This window comes from Mesoplodon densirostris, chromosome 3 (genome assembly GCF_025265405.1).
Source record: "Mesoplodon densirostris isolate mMesDen1 chromosome 3, mMesDen1 primary haplotype, whole genome shotgun sequence".
Lineage (NCBI taxonomy): Eukaryota > Metazoa > Chordata > Mammalia > Artiodactyla > Ziphiidae > Mesoplodon > Mesoplodon densirostris.
The window spans coordinates 51,141,029-51,159,106 of record NC_082663.1 but is presented as its reverse complement, the minus strand read 5'-3'; the positions used below and the strand labels follow the sequence as shown (position 1 = coordinate 51,159,106).

At 38.3% G+C, this 18,078-nt stretch overlaps 1 non-coding gene and 1 pseudogene across 1 annotated transcript; both read right to left on the bottom strand.

The window, feature by feature from the left end:
• The window catches only part of LOC132486760 (small ribosomal subunit protein eS12-like), an 87,028-nt pseudogene that overhangs the window by 49,057 nt on the left and 19,893 nt on the right, over positions 1-18,078 (bottom strand).
• On the bottom strand, positions 4,186-4,292 carry LOC132487342 (U6 spliceosomal RNA). Its single transcript, XR_009531624.1, has one exon. It is a non-coding gene; the product is annotated as a U6 spliceosomal RNA (small nuclear RNA).

The following is an 18,078-nucleotide window of genomic DNA, read 5'->3' as shown; positions in this document are numbered from 1 at the left end:
TACTGATCTATATTTCTGTTTTCATGCTGGTACCATACTGTCTTGATTACTGTAGTTCTGTGGTATAATTTGAAGTCAGGGAGCCTGATTCCTCCAACTCCATTTTTCGTTCTCAAGATTGCTTTGGTTATTCAGGGTCTTTTGTGTTCCCATACACATTGTGAAATTTTTGTTCTAGTTCTGTGAAAAATGCCAGTGGTAGTTTGAAAGGGATTGCATTGAATCTGTAGATTGCTTTGTGTAGTAGAGTCATTTTCACAATGTTGAGTCTTCCAATCCAAGAACATGGTATATCTCTCCATCTATTTGTATCATCTTTAATTTCTTTCCTCAGTGTCTTATAATTTTCTGCATACAGGTCTTTTGTCTCCTTAGGTAGGTTTATTCCTAGATATTTTATTCTTTTTGTTGCACTGGTAAATGGGAGTGTTTTCTTGATTTCTCTCTCTGATTTTTCATTGTTGATGTATAGGAATGCCAGAGATTTCTCTGCATTAATTTTGTATCCTGCAACCTTACCAAATTCACTGATTAGTTCTAGTAGTTTTCTGGGGGCATCTTTAGGATTTCTATGTATAGTATCATGTCATCTGCAAAGAGTGACAGTTTTACTTCTTCTTTTCCAATTTGTATTACTTTTATTTCTTTTTCTTCTCTGATTGCCATGGATAGGACTTCCAAAACTATGTTAAATAACAAGTTTTTAAACAAGTTTTTAACAAGACATCCTTGTCTTGTTCCTGATCTTATTGGAAATGCTTTCAGTTTTTCATCATTGAGTATAATGCTTCCTGTCATATATGGCCTTTATTATGTTGAGGTATGTTCCCTCTATGCCCATTTTCTGGAGAGTTTTTATCATAAATGGATGTTGAATTTTGTTAAAGCTTTTTCTGCATCTATTGAGATGATCATGTGGTTTTTATTCCTTAATTTATTAATGTGGTGTATCACATTGATTGATTTGCGTATACTGAAGAATCCATGCATCCCTGTGATAAATCTCACTTGATCATGGTGGATGATCCTTTTAATGTGCTGTTGGATTCTGTTTGCTAGTATTTTGTTCAGGATTTCTGCATCTATATTCATCAGTCATATTGGTCTGTAATTTTCTTTTTTTGTGATATCTTTTTCTGGTTTTGGTATCAGGGTGATGGTGGTTTCATAGAAGGAATTTGGGAGTGTTTCTCCCTCTGTAATTTTTTGGAAAAGTTTGATAAGCATCGGTGTTAGCTCTTCTCTAAATGTTTCACAGAATTCTCCTGTGAAGCCATCTGGTCCCGGACTTTTGTTTGTTGGAAGATTTTAAATTACTGTTTCAATTTTATTGCTTGTGATAGGTCTATTCATATTTTTTAATTCTTCCTGGTTCAGTCTTCAAAATTGTACCTTTCCAAGAATTTGTCCATTTCTTCATGGTTGTCCATTTTATTGGCATATAGCTCTTTGTAGTATTCTCTTACAATCCTTTGTATTTCTGCAGTGTCAGTTGTGATTTTTGCTTTTTCATTTCTAATTTTATAGATTTGCGTCCTCTCCCTTTTTTTCTTGATGACTGTGGCTAAGGGTTTATCAATTTTGTTTATCTTCTCAAAGAACCAGCTTTTAGTTTTATTGATATTTGCTATTGTTTTCTTCATTGCTATTTCTGCTCTGATCTTTATGATTTCTTTCCTTCTACTAACTTTGGGTTTTCTTTGATCTTCTTTCTCTAGTTGTTTTAGGTGTAGGGGTAGACTGTTTCTTTGAGATTTTTCTTTTTTCTTGAGGTGAGATTGAATTGCTATAAACTTCCCTCTTAGAACTGCTTTTGCTGTGTGCCATAGGTTTTGGGTTGTCGTGTTTTCGTTGTCATTTGTTTCTATGTATTTTTTGATTTCCTCTTTGATTTCTTCAGTGATCTCTTGGTTATTTCGTATTATATTGTTTAGCCTCCATGTGTTTGTTGTTTTTTATGTTTTTCTCCCCTGTAATTTATTTCTAATCTCATAGTATTGTGGTTGGAAAAGATTCTTGATATGATTTCAATTTTCTTAAATTTACCGAGGCTTGATTTGTGACCAAGATGTGATCCTGGAGAATGTTCCATGTGCACTTGAGAAGAAAGTGTATTCTGCCATTTTCAGGTAGAATGTTCTATAAATATCAATTAAATCTATCTGGTCTATTGTGTCATTTAAAGCTTGTGGTTCCTTATTTATTTTCTGTTTGGATGATCTGTCCATTGGTGTAAGTGGGGTGTTAAAGTCCCCTACTATTATTGTGTTACTATCGATTTCTCCTTTCATGGTTGTTAGCATTTCTCTTATGTACTGAGGTGTTCCTATGCTGGGTGCATAAACATTTATAATTGTTATATCTTCTTCTTGGGTTAATTCTTTGATCATTATGTAGTGTTCCTCCTTATCTCTTGTAACAGTCTTTATTTTAAAGTCTATTTTATCTGATATTAGTATTGCTACTGCAGCTTTCTTTTGATTTCCATTTGCATGGAATATCTTTTTCCATCCCTTCACTTTCAGTCTGTATGTATCCTTAGGTCTGAAGTGGGTCTCTTGTTGACAGTATATATATGGGTCTTGTTTTTGTATCTATTCAGCCAGTCTTTTCTTTTGGTTGGGGCATTTAATCCATTTACAGTCAAGGTTATTATCGATATGTATGTTCCTATTCCTATTTTCTTAATTGTTTTGGATTTGTTTTGGGGGGTCTTTTTTTTCTCTTGTGCTTCTCACCTAGAGAAGTTTCTTTAGAATTTGTTGTAAAGCTGGTTTGGTGGTGCTGAATTCTCTTAGCTTTTGCTTGTCTGAAAAGCTTTTGATTTCTTCATCGAATCTGAATGAGATCCTTGCTGGGTAGGGTAATCTTGGTTGTGGGTTTTTCTCTTTCATCACTTTAAGTATATCCTGCCACTCCCTTCTGGCCTGCAGAGTTTCTGCTGAAAAATCAGCTGATAACGTTATGGGGATTCCCTGGTATGTTATTTGTTGCTTTTCCCTTGATGCTTTTAATATTTTTCTTTGTAATTAACTTTATATAGTTTGATTAATATGTCTCAGTGTGTTTCTCCTTGGGTTTATCCTGTATGGGACTCTCTGTACTTCCTGGATTTGGGTGAGTATTTCCTTTCCCATGTTAGGGAACTTTTCAACTATAATCTCTTCAAACATTTTCTCAGACTCTTACTTGTTCTCTTCTTCTCCTGGGACCACTATAATTCAAATATTGGTGCATTTAGTGTTGTCCCAGAGGTCTCTGAGGTTGTGTTCTTTTCCTTGTTTTTACTTTTTTTTTTTTTCCAGTACATGAGCATCTCACTGTTGTGGCCTCTCCCATTGCGGAGCACAGGCTTCAGACATGCAGGCTCAGTGGCCATGGCTCATGGGCCCAGCCGCTCCACAGCATGTGGGATCTTCCTGGACCGGGGTTCCTTGTTTTTTCTTTACTCTGCTGCTTGGCAGTTATTTCCACCATTTTGTCTTCCAGCTCACTTATTTGTTATTCTGCCTCAGTTATTCTGTTATTGATTCCTTCTAGTGTATTTTTCATTTCAGTTATTGTGTTGTTCATCTGTGTTTGTTTGTTCTTTAGTTCTTCTAGATCTTTGTTAAACATTTCTTGTATTTTCTCAATCCGTGCCTCCATTCTATTTCTGAGATTCTGGATCATCTTTACTATCATTACTGTGAATTCTTTTTCAGGTTGATTGCCTGTTTCTTCTTCATTTATTTGGTCTTGTAGGTTTTTACCTTGCTCCTTCATCTGTGACATATTTTTTTTGCCATCTCATTTTTTTTATTATTTTTATGAGTGGGATTGTGTTCCTGTCTTACTGGTTGTTTGGCCTGAGGCTTCCAACACTGGAGTTTGTAGACTGTTGGGTAGAGCTGGGTCTTGGTGCTGAGACAAGGACGTCCATGAGACCTCACTCCAGTGAATATTTCCAGAGGTCTGAGTTTCTATATTAGTTCAGTGGTTCAAACTCGGAGCTCCAACCACAGGAGCTTCCTTCACCTGACCCCCGGCTCTTGTACAAAGATCCCCCAAACTGCATGGGTGGCAAAAAAAAAAAAAGAATGATAACAAAGTAAAAAATTAGGCTAGGAAGCTAACATATATGTTAGAAAGAATACAAAAATATTGAAACAACCAGAAGGTACATCAGCACCACAATAGAAAAAAAAAAATGTGGAATGCTTCATGAATTTGCGTGTCATCCCTGCACAGGGACCATGCTAATCTTCTCTGTATCGTTCTAATTTTAGTATATGTGCTGCCGAAGTGAGCACTAATTGTATTTATTAAGAGTCCTTAAAGAGGTAACTGAATTAATATGAGTTCATTGGGGTGAGCCCTAATCCAACATGACTGATGTCCTTATAAGAAAAGGAAGTGTGGACATGGACACATACAGAGGGAAGATGATATGAAGACATCAGGGAGAAAACGGGCATCTAATAAGTCAGAGAGAGGCCTGGAACACATCCTTCCCTCAGAAGAAATCAACTCTGCCAATGCCTTAATTGAGGACTTCCAGCCTCTAGAACTGTGAGAAGATAAATTTCAGTTGTTTAAGTCACCAGCTATGGAACTTTGTTATGGCAGCCCTAGCAAACTAATACACTGCATTTAAATTTTGTAGCCCTTTAGCCATGCTTCAGTTGTTGTTTCCTTCATTTTTCCCAGGGGATTGGAAAGGTCTGCCCATCTTTGACACTCCCACTTTTGCATGGAGGGGATATTATGTGCAAACCAGTGGCCTTGGAGATAACTGGTCCCTTAGGCTGACTCCCTCCCAGAGAAGACAAATTCATCCCAGCCACTGAACTATCTCTTAGGAAAAAAAAACAAAGAAAATATTTCTGTAACGAGGTAATGACCTCTACTGGAAGCTGTGTGGAATTACAGAGATCCCAGTTAGTTTCAAGACTTAGGGAGAAAAAAAAATAGAACAGGTTTAAATGTTAGGAAGTGGGGACCTCAGAGGCATTTCTAAGGCAGGACACTGTTACCATCAACCAGTAAATAAATCTAAATTAAAAGAAAGTGTAGGGGCTTCCCTGGTGGCGCAGTGGTTGAGAGTCCACCTGCCGATGCAGGGGACACGGGTTCGTGCCCCGGTCTTGGAAGATCCCACATGCCGCGGAGCGGCTGGGCCCGTGAGCCATGGCCACTGAGCCTGAGCGTCCAGAGCCTGTGCTCCACAACGGGAGAGGCCACAACAGTGAGAGGCCCACGTACCACAAAAAAATAAAATAAAATAAAATAAATTTTAAAAAAAGAAAGTGTAGCAGAATAGAATAGAAGGAAAACCGTCAAATCATGTGTTGCTTATTCCTTGAGGGCAAGGTGGGAGAGAGGTAGGATCACACCCAGTCAGGGGCATCTCCACACTCACGTCCTCTGAAAGATTTCTAGCTCCTTGCTACACAGAGTGTGCTCTGGGGACCAGCAGCTGAGGCCCCACCCCAGAGTTGTTGAATGAAAATCTAAATTTTTTAACAAGGTTCCCAGATGATCTATAAACGCATTAAAGCTTGAGACGCACTGCAGACTTATTCAGAAAGGTGACATCTTTGTTCTTCTCTGGTAATTCCAGGTGGGAAAAGGCAAATCAACCTAAAGAAGGTTCCTAAGCTCATTTTTCTTCACATTAGTGCATATTATCCAAATACCCATAAAATATACAGGTTGAATTAACAAATGTTTAATTAGTCCTTTTTTTTTTTTTTTTACTTTTTAATCATGAAAACAACTAATGACAGCTTGGAACTCTCTGATTTCCAGGGTTTTCCATGGAAATGATGATCCTTCTAGCTCTCCTGTTAATCATCCTGTGTCAGGGAAGCAGGAAGTTTGAATTTTAACTCTTCTTAATGAATGCATTTCACATACCAGAACTACCTCGGCAATTTGCTCAAGAGCTTTAGAAGACATTACTAGATTGCAGTTCAAATTCATTTCATTTGTCTCCTAAACTGGCCCTATTGTTCATCTTCACACTATTCTAATGCATGGTACCAAGAAACAGCTACTTTTGTTCAGCAGGAAAAACAGTTTTTCTTGTAAGTGCCCCTAAAACCAGAGTATATTAATTTGTTTAAAACACAGTTTATATCTGGTGGTGTTCTGGGGAATGTTTAATAATCAGCTTTCAAAACAAAGTTAAAGCTCTAATTTACAGCACTTGCCAATTGCCATAGTATAAATTCTCCCATCTGGAACAATTTCACGATACCAACATGACCATGAAGTTGGGGAAATATGCGCACAGTTGCTTCATGACAGTACAAGCAGGCATCACTATGTATTTCAAAAATACTATCAAATACCTTCCCATTTCCCAGACTACCTTCAAAATACATGTCAGTGCACAGTATATGTGCTGTGCAATTGTACAATCTTAATATATACCAATGGAAAACTACCAGGTTTGGGATAAAATACTAGTTTTATTAATGATGTGATTAATGTTTTTATTATAACAGTAAGATGGTGATATAAAAATTTAATGCTATGAAACTCTCAGGAGCAGAGATGCAAAACAGTTACTCCAAAATTTACTCTAGTAACCTTACCCTTCCCACACTTACCTGTAGGAGCTGTCTTCTACATAAAGAAGGCTAAGTTTGTATTTAGTGTCCTTGCAACTACCCTAAGGTAGTTCTCCTAGTTATGGCAACCCTTCCCCCAGTCTTCATTACAAATTACTTTTTGCTGGCAGTTTAAGGCCTTTCAATCTGGACCAGTCATGCCTCTGGCAGTTTCTGTGCTCCATCTTTAATTTCTCCATCTCACACCAGAAAAACTTGTCTATGTTTTTTTGTTTGTTTTTTGTTTTTGTTTTTGCGGTATGCGGGCCTCTCACCATGTGATCTCTCCGGTTGCGGAGCACAGGCTCCGGATGCGCAGGCTCAGTGGTCATGGCTCACAGGCCTAGCCACTACGCGGCATGTGGGATCTTCCCGGACCAGGGCACGAACCCGTGTCCCCTGCATCGGCAGGCGGACTCTCAACCACTGCGCCACCAGGGAAGCCCCTGTCTATGTTTTTATTAATTTCTGAAGGACCATGATCCACCTCATAAATTAATTCATTAGATTTTCACCATCAATGCCACCATACAATGGAATGACACTGTTATGGGTTTAACTGTATCCTCCCCAAAATTTTAACATCTTAACCATCAGTACCTGTGAATGTAACCTTATTTGGTAATAAGGTCTTCACAGATGATCAAGTTAAGATGAAGTCATTAGGATGGATCCTTATATAATATGACTTACCTCCTCATAAAAAGGAGAAATTTGGACACAGAGCCAGACACTCCTGGAAAGAAACACACCTTGATTTCAGATTTCCTAGCCTCCAAAATTGAGACAATAGGTTTCTGTTGTTTAAACCAATCAGTTGATGGCAGACCTAGCAAATTAACACAGTCACAATCAGAAGAGCCATGTCTCAACTAATTTTTTTTACTCACATCCAACTTGGAAAATTAGTGATACTTTTATTCTTATGAAACTTGACCAGATTCTAGGTTATTCTAATAATTATGTCACTCTCATTCTTTGCATTCTGAGATGCTTTCATAATAGGAAGGAAAACAGTAGAGATACAGTTGGGCATCATACATAACACTGACTGCATCAATGAGAGAGAGAAGCACATGTGAACACAACTAATCATAGGTGTCATGATAGAAAAAGTGGCTGAGAAATGCTACAATATTTGGTACAAAACTATTATCAACTTGTTAATGCAGTTACTAACTCCTACAAAAGGGGACTTAAATATGTAACTAAAGAGACCTCACTTTAACCCATTCCTCTAATGCAGAAATTTCTGAAACTGAAAGCAGGTTGGTGTAGAAGATGTTCTGAGGAAGAAAAACCTACTTGGAATCCTTTGAATTGGTGCTATAGTCATCCACAAACTCCATCTACATTAAAAACAAGCTCTGAAAATTAGTTTCTGAACGCAAAGGCACAAAAACAGAAATGTATCTGCTAAAACTCTTATTTATTGAATCATAACATTTTAGGTCCTGGAGGGATCTGGGAGCCTCATATTTTATAAGAAAGAAGTAAAACCTAGAGGTACTTCTCTAAGGTTGTAATTAATGGGAAAACTCAACCCCATTTCTTAGTTTCCTTTTTTTGGGGGGTGGTATGTGGGCCTCTCACTGTTGTGGCCTCTCCCATTGCGGAGCACAGGCTCGGACGCACAGGCTCAGCAGCCATGGCTCACGGGCCCAGCCACTCCGCAGCATGTGGGATCTTCCCAGACCAGGGCATGAACCTGTGTCCCCTGCATCAGCAGGCGGACTCTCAACCACTGCGTCACCAGGGAAGCCCTCTTAGTTTCTTATATCCTAGTCCCAACTACCAGAAATGAAGTTTATGAACCTGATCATGTCTCTTAGTCACTTCAAGAGCTTTTATAAAAATTCACATTTCCAGGGCCCAAGCTTAAAAATTCAGATTCAAATCCCAAGTTTTGCTCATGGATCTGTACTTAAATTCTTGGGGACTTCGGCCGTGTAGGGAAGTCTGAAACCACTTTTGAAAAAAATTCTGCCCAGAGACCTCTTACCTTTGGTCTGCTTCTCATTTCACTCAGACCCAGCTCTGTGTGATGATTACCACATCTTCTCTAATCCTGAGAAAAATGCTTAGGGTCCCGTGAACCTGCTGATAATACAGGTTCACACTGACTCTGATCATGTAGAAGCTGCTCCCCTTGACTCCTGGGCAAGTTCTTAGTACACAGAATATTTTAGAGCAGAAGAGGGAAAACAAACCTGAAACGTCTTAAAACAATCTTTTTTGAATGCTCTCATTTCATACTTGTTTTCTGCTCCTTAATTTGCCCGAGTACATTCAATTTGCAGCCTCACACGAATAGCCATTTTCCCATTCACCAAGGGTAAGATGATTTATGTGAGGTGAGTTGTAACAAGCACAGGTTTCATTTATTTTCTGTCATTGCTGTATCTCCTAGGGGAAGAGTTGATTTTAAAACAACAATAAACCAAAATGAAAAATTTATAAAACTATGGTGAAGTGAATCACAATTATTTATAAAATTTGATAGTTCAAACTGGTACCTAGGATATCCCAGGGGATGGGGAGACTGAGGAGAACACAGGAGAGAGCTGAATGTAGGAAACTTAGAGGTGTAAATAACTTAGCATTGATGGTAGTGGTGGTAGAGGTTGTCAACTGCAAGGTGTGCAACTAGAATGAAGCTGAGTCTATATTCTGGGCATCCATCCTGAGCTTTCTCACTCTCACACTTGAAGCTCCCATGCAACACCAAAGAGGGAGACTGAAACTTCAAAGTTTAAGAGGTGTGGTTGTACTGAAGATTTTACCTGTGAAATATCTCTCAAATATTCTTTCTCTTCTTCATCCTAGCTCTATCTCCTTAGGTGAGACCCTCATCAACTCTCTCCTGAAGTAGCTCAGGGGCCTCTAACTGCTTTCCTTGCTTCCATATTCTTCCATACTCATGCCCTTTCAGCAATACTTCTTTCCCATTTGAGGCCTTCACCCTCAGTATCTCCAGCTCCCACACCCCACACCCCAGAGATCACAAGGCTTCTGGAAAATAGGAACTATCTCCTCTTGCCGCCTGTTCGGAGATTCCTGCTGTAGAATACAGATTCAGGCTGAACTCCTGTAGCCTATACAGCCTGCAGTAATGTCAGGGTTTCTATTCCAAACTGGAGAACCCAAGGAGGATCTGGAAGAGCCATATTTTGAAATCTTCCTAGTTGGGCTGTCTCTCCTTTGGAGCCCTATTTATTTGTGAAGGACAAGAAAAAAAAAGGCAATGGGGCTCTTTTGGAATTTGTGCTTCAGAGTCTAGAGTTTACCTTTTTGACTTTGTTTCCAGCACTGAAACATGAGACCAGTTCAGTTCAGTGCATACAGCGTGATTAGGACTAAAATCAACTTCATATTCCTTTAGGTCTCCTCAGAAACTGTAATGTGAACCACAATTTTCCTATCTTTTGAATAATGAAATAGATATAGCACATCTTTATATTGACATTTTATGACTTCATATTTCATATTTCGTTATGGAATACTCCCGTAATAAGCAAGGCATCTTCTGACACAGAGGTGTCCTGAACAAATCACCTCTGGACAAATGAACATGAACCTATGGAACTTTAGGTTCAGGTAAAGCATTTGCACAGTCCTGTAGTGTCACAGTAGAATAGGGATAAAACTTCCAGCCCTCTGGTACTGCTCTCCAAGAAGTGAGAAGGAATCCAGAAGCTTAAGTACATGGTGTCAGAGAAATTCGAGTCACCTAGCTTTCTTTTAGGGATATATATCTACAGAGCCCAAGAGGCATAGACGTACATATTACTTGTCTTAGAAGATCACAGAAAGCTCTTAGATACCTGAATGTGGGGAAATTCGTCCTCATGACTACAGCTTAAGGAAGCCAACACTAGCCAGGCAAGAACTGTGATTTTCCAGCCACCTTGGAGTCCCCCTAGCCATGGTGAAAGCCTAAGTCCCTTGCTTCCTTGGCTTTCAAAGACCAGAAAGGAAGAAGGAAGAATTAGAGAGTTCTCGCTGGCTTTTCTTTAGCCTCTACCCCTAGTTACTCCTAAATGGGCAAATACATACAACATACTGTTGTCCTAAATAAGAACTCAGGAACTGTGGAGTATAAGTCACAATGAAGGCTAGAGAAATCTCAGTAAGTCTGGTAACTGCTCATCTTAGGGGTACAAATGATTAAAAATAATCATAATAAGGTGCATGGTGTAGCTCTAGAGTCCAGCATTTTCCTATTTCAACTATTTCTTTGATTCTGTAGCTTTTGTCTCTAACTTTGTGTCACCTTTTTCTGGGCCTGATGTCTTCTCTGTGGTCATTACACCATTGATGTCATAGCTGTGTCTGAAGCTTTCAATCTATGCACAGCTCTTGGAGAAATTTTCTCCTTTAACCCTGCTTATCTTCTGTCCAAGTCTCCACTAGTGTGCTCCTCTCTGTGGAACTGTTCCCTGGCAGTGTGAGACCCATCACCTATTCAAAGGAGATGATATATACAGAGGCATCTGGTGCATATAGGTGCCTAAATATTAGTTCCCTTCTCTCAGGGCTACCAGGGAGGACTCCCCACTCAAGCCTAACTCTTTGAGATGAGACTCCCTGAGGCAATATCTCAGCTTTATTCTCTACCATCAAATATCACCTACAATCTTAATCTATTGATATATCTGTGCATCTGCTTTCATTCTAAACCATCTCGAACTTAAACCAGCTCTTTGCTTCTGCTATTATTTCCCCCATCTGTGTTTCTCCCTTGGATAATGACTTCCTCATCCAAATTAACTTTCACAAACACCTTAATTTACAAAAGCTATAAATAAAAATTCATCAATGTGAGAGGAGATGATACCTGAACGGGTACACCCTGCTCAAAATTGGTGTCCTGACCTTACACGTCTTTTTCAGACACCTCAAATGTGGCTAAGATTGCCTTTGGCAGATTAGCCAAGGGCCCATTTCTTGAGAGCAAAAAATCAAGTCCCTCTGAGCTTTTCCAACTAAAAATCGAGAAGCATATAACAACTAATAAAGTTAAATTCATGCATTCTTAAGGAGAAGGGAAACTTCAATCACTCCCCCTATGCTCTGGAAAATTCATGAATAAATATGTTAATGCAAATAGCTCCCACCTCAGAGATAGGTTTGTAAGAGGATGTCCTGTCCTTAAACTAAACTGCATTCTTAAGCAGCTCTCCCACCCGACAGTATATCTGGCAGAATTAGTGAGTAGGGATGACCTTTACTCAGTCTGTAATCTGAACATGTAATTGATGACAGACTCCAAAAGGATACTAACATCTGACCTGGTAATATTACATTTTCAAGGTAATTTGTGTCATAATGGTTCGTTTAAAAATATGTACAAGCAATCTTATGCAGCACTGAATATAATTACTTGTTCACATTCTCAGGAACTAAAAGAAGCAGAATAGGCTTTATAAAATCAATAGAAAAGCCTAAACCTAATGGATTATTCATTTAAACTGTTCTGCTGAATCACAGATTTACAGTCCCAACACAGTTCTGAGCAGAGCTGGGTCAGAGTGAAAGAATCTATCCTACCCACCTCCCACCCTGAGGAAAGACTAAGTGTCAGGGGAGAAGAAGGCTGCAAAGAAGTTCCAGTGGGCAAGAAATTAGAGTCCAAGACAGTTTTAGGATGAACCAAGTTCTACATTAAAGCAGAAAGTGATGTGGTTCATTTTTCTATTCTAACTGTGTTATTCATAACAGCCTAGGATTTAGGAAAATAAGTCTAGGTGTCTTGGGTGGGCAGCAGCAGGAGATATGAGTGGCTGAGAAGAGACTGGAGAGCACCAAGCATGGGCTGAGGGCTCCTTCTGAACAGAATGTGTCCTGGTTGGTAAGGCAAGAAAACTAGGGGGTTATTTTGACTCAATAAATGATTCTAAGAACAGTACTACTCTAGATCTCTGTACCTTAGTATCTTTCTGGGGTGAAATGAGTATGGAAAGGAGGGTTTTATGGTGAAAGGGATGCCTTCCCTTCCAATGACATGATGCACGGATGAAAGACAGTAGCAGGTTTCTGGATCAGAGGACTAAGCCAACCGACCAAGGTGATAGCAGGGCTCATTAAGCTTCCAGCCACACCAGGGCCTGCAAAACTGACAACATGAGGGTTCTGGGACTCCTCAGTGTATCTCCAGCCACATAACAGGGATGGGACTCAAGGGCTCAAGAGGTGTCACAGCATTTTCAAAAATAAAAAAGCAAATTTGGTTCATTTTTGAATACTCACATAGGCCATATAACAACCTGGGAGTTTGCAGAAATTTTTGAAAGGCATCGGGGGGAGTGGAAACATGGAGAAAGCTGTATCCATGGGACAGTCAAATATTGAGTGCTTCCATATTAAATAAGTGAATTCAAATGCCAAGGTTCAATAGCCATTCTATCAGATACAATGTTACATTTATATTATCCTTGTTTATTTTGCTATTAGAGATTGATTTTTACAAACCTGCATTCTGGATTACATTTTCTGAATTCTGTAATCTGAATTCTGTCATTGTAAATCAAAAACTCACACACTCAAATATCACTTAATCATCACATGGGTATAATTTAAAACACATACACACTATTTAACTTTAATTGCTTTCAATACCCAACAGAGTAAACTTCTCAAAGCACTCATATTTACAAAAGTAAAAATCCATGCCTACTTTAACAACAGCTGTCTAATAAATTGAAATTGAAGCAATAAAGACTTGTAACATGTAACAGGTGAGAAAAAGGTAGACTCATATTCAGATATGGTTTGCTGTCATGACTCATCATTTCCCCAACCCTCTTGACAATAATGGGGAAAAGCACATAAATGAAATGTTAATTAAGAGTTCATACCAAAATCCTGATAAGCAAAAATTCTAACTCCTATTTTTCAGTTAGTAGGAAAAATCAAACATTGACAACATTTATTACTATTGTGTGATGATAACAGATGAACATTTTCCCCTATCTATACCTCATTGCCAGGAATCTGAGGTTCAGGTGTCAGCTGTGAGAAATGCGCCTCCTTCATCTGGAATTTCTAGAAGGTAATGGGCATAAAGGTACTTATCACAGAACCCAGCAGGCTGTCCATAACTGTTAGTTTCTTTTCCCATCCTCCTTCCAACATTACTAACTCACCTGGTCGTAATTATGTCTAGTTCCCGTAAGTCTTCCAAGCTTGAAATGAAATATGAACAAATTCCACTGCCTCAAAATATGCATAAACAAGAAGGGTCAACTCTTCTTATCTCTTTTAAGTGTCCTATGCCTATAAAAACCACTTTCCTTAGCTCCAACAACTGTCTACTGATGGGTGACCATCGTGGCCCTCTGTATCCTCTCTGTGCAGCATTGTGTCCCCCTCATCAGGATCTCCACATTCGCCTTGCAGGGATCCACAGCAGACTGGTAGGGACCCAAGTAACAGCATTCAGAAGGGAAACATTTACTCTCAAGTACTATCAAGTACCATGCCAGAAAGTGAGTAGTGCAAAATGGCACTACCTCTAGGATAAATGAATGTCATTAATTTTAATGTGACTTGGTTATAACGACAAAGGGAAGAGAGAAAATATGTATTATCCTGTTTCTTATTTTTCCTAATACTTTGTATCTCCTTTACCATGGATGACTGATTAGAAATCTATAAATACACTCACTTTATAAGTATTGACTAATTCTCAGATACACAAAACTTCACAATTTTCTTTAATAAAAATATTCAGAAAATTAATATTTCACTGTTCTGGTAAATTGCCTAAAAGAAATGACCCCAATGAGTCCTCTAGTGGTCTGTTATGTTTTATTCCTCTCATATAAAATATTCATTCAACAAATATTTATTGAATGTCTACTATGTACCAGGTATTGTAACCACCACATACTGAAGTTACAAGAGGGAATAAGAGAGATATGGTCCCTGCTCTCACAGAAATTATATTCTAGTGAGGAAGACTAAAACTAAGCAGGCTACAACTCTTCCTAGAGTCCCTTAAAAAAATGCACAGGGTGTTGAGATGGAGATGATTAACATGACTGTAAGAAGAGGGCCTAAAGGAGACAGAGCAGTCAGGAAAGGCCATTTTGAGCAGGTGACCAGTGATCTAACACTTGAAGAACAAGAAGAAGCAATCCTCCCAAGGGCTGGAGGAAGCACATCTCAGGCTATGGGAAGAGCTAGGGAGCTCTGCCTCAGAAAACACTGTAAGCCTTAGCGATTGTCTTGAGGAAGGAAGGCTACGTGGTTAGACATTTCTCTTTGCTTGAGATCCTCTTCTGTCAGCCCTTATGTACCTCCAGGAGAACACACACTGCCCCCTTGACTCAGGTACGTTTCCAAACTGCCCAAGGATGCCTCACGTGTGGTGTCCATCAAGGCATGCCTCCATTGTTCAATCTCACATAAGTAAAGAACTCACTGAGTGACAGACAAAATTAGTCATACTGACTTTGCTTTCTGAAACAAAATCAGAATGCAAGGCTGAAAATCATTAACACAGTGATTTTCATGCTGTGCTCTGCAAAGACAAATGTTCACTCTGAGACTACCTTTATATGAGGCCAAGAAAGTAGAGCTCTACCTCACTATGATCATTTTCATCTATTTAACATAATAGAATCTGTTCAAGAGTTCAGTTAATAAAAGAGTTTTGTGAGTAAAAGGGATTTGAAAACCATGGTTTCCAGCCTGTTCTAGGACCTCTGAATGAATGCAACTCTCTCAAATATGGGAAGAGATGTTGGCAAATGCTCTTGAGTTCCTCCAGGCTACCTCCTATTTTTCCAATCACTAAACCTAAATCTTTTCTTTCCTGGCTCCCCAGCTCACATCCCATTTTGGCTTCATACCTTGCATCCAGTCCTCTGCCTACTTGATAAGTCAACTTCTTTATCCTTACTTTAAGACCAAAAAAAAAAAAAAAAGACCAAAATCCTTAAAATTAAGATGCAGAGATCATTAATGTATAAACTAGATCAATCCAGAAACAAACATTTTTAACATTGATTCTAATTATGTTACTGATTTTCATTAGGGAAAAATTGAGAAAAATAATTAAAAATTCAACTTTCCAACTTTTCAAAATAAATACATGAAAATATACTATGTGATCCAAACACAAATCAAAATACATTATATAGTCTCTTATTATGACCCTCTCTTTTGTCAGAATATATCTCCCTTCCATCATCTCTTTACTCTGGAAGGAAAAAAAGACAAAATCAAGAGTTGAAAGAAGAGAGAAAAAAATACAAAGACTGAAAAAAGTAGAAAGAGAAAGAGAACAGGACTTTTGAAGATAGGTTTAAAAAACAAAAGGTCATCTTTCAAACTTCAAAAAAACTGCTATCTCTAAAATTATTAACCAGATATTCCCATATATATTGTTGTTCAGTGACTTCATATTAGTAGTCTACAGAATGAGCATCCTGCAGAAGGCATCCATCCTCATTTTTATGAAAATTTTATCAGCAGACTCACTGCTTGCCAAGCCCAGGTGGACTGGTCCCTGATGATTTTCAGGGCAGCATGACACAGCTTTCTGGGCTTTCCTTCAAGGTTAGTTAAAATTAGATGCTAAGGACTCAAGGAACAAGGAAACTCATTTTTAGCTGTCACAGATGCCTATGCACCCCAGAGAAGATACTGATATTGCATTAACCATGGTGGAGATGCCCACTTAATGTCTTGGTCAAATTCATTTACCTGTTGTGATGAGTTCATTTCCACAATGCAATTTCCAATCTGAAGCATGAAATCAAAATCAGCCAATTATATTCTAGCTTGTGATGCAGTGCAATGAACAAGTAGAATTAAAATCAGCATAGCTCATCACTGCCCAGAAAATTAGTGAAAACCTGAGATTCATAAATCAACAGGATTTATGTATGCAGTGAAATCTAAAAAATTATCTGTTATTTAACTCTAAAATAAACACATTTGCACATTGATACTCAAAGTATTCTTCATTTGAATTATACAGAGCTTAGGAAACCAACATGTATTCTCAAAACACAAGAGCAGGAATAATTTACTGGCCTATTTACATATTAGCAGCCCATGGAAGGCTTTTGGTAACCACCATCCATCTGTTCCTGCAAACTGTCCAAACCAAATTCATTAATTGGATTTCCTCAGCCTCCTGATATAGAAGATAAATCTATAAATGTATATACCAGAAGATGTTCCCTTGGATTTCCCTGGGGGGTGAAAAAAAACATGCTAAAACAAAACCACAAACACAAGAGGACATCTATCGGCTTTCAATTATCCTTCAGAGCAGACAGAATGTTCATTTTACATTTTAGGACTTAATAATAGAGAAAATAACTCTGTGATCTCTAGTCACTTCTTGAAATTCAAACCTGGGACTCCATTGGGCCTCTAGAGATGTAAACAGTGAGCTCTTCTAAAAATAGTTTGGAAAAGAGGCTTCCAGTAGAATGAGAAGGCAATCACCCTTCTGAAGAAATCTAGAGGGACACCATTTTCGCAGGCCAGATTGTAAGAGGCAAAATAAACCCTTCCAATTCTACCTTGGGCATGGCTACCATTGCCACACATTCCAAATAGCCCTACACTGGCTTAGGATGAGGTGGGATTTGGAGGTGCTCACACATCTTTACCCAGCCCCTCCTCTCCCCGAGCAATGAGATAGTGGTGTCCTCCAGCATAACATTTTTGTCTTTGTAAGACCATATGTCCTGGGTTGTCACTCACATTGCTTCACCAAGAGGCAAACACATTATTTACTTAATTGATAAATACAGTTCTAATTAGAATCCCATCTGCATTCATCCTCTTGTAAAATTACATGTAAATGAGCATGTTTGTTTTTTTGTTGTAATCATAGTCTTATGATGCACTTAAATATATGTACATAGATAGACCTAGAGATTGCCATACTGAGTGAAGTAAGTCAGACAGAGAAAGACAAATATCATATGATATCGTTTATATGTGGAATCTAAAAAAATGGTACAAATGAACCTATTTACAAAACAAAAGTAGAGTCACAGATGTAGAAAACAAACTTATGGTTACCAAGGGAGGACAGCGGGGGGGTGGATAAACTGAGAGATTGGGATTGAAATATACACACTACTATATACAAAATAGATAACTAATAAGAACCTATAACACAGGGAACTCTATTCAGTTCTCTGTAATGACCTATATGGGAATAGAATCTAAAAAAGAGTGGATATATGTATATGTATAACTGATTCACTTTGCTGTACAGCAGAAACTAACACAACATTGTAAATCAACTATATTCCAATAAAAATTAATTTAAATAAAAATATTTAGAAGAAACATAAAATAAGCCCTTATTCTTAAGAACTATTAAAAGACAAGTAGATCATAGTGCATAAATAAAAGAGGACTCAAATAAACTCATATATATCACCTTCATATCAATTCATAAATATTTTATTTGAGAAGTCATATAACATAACTTTGAAATATTAGTAAA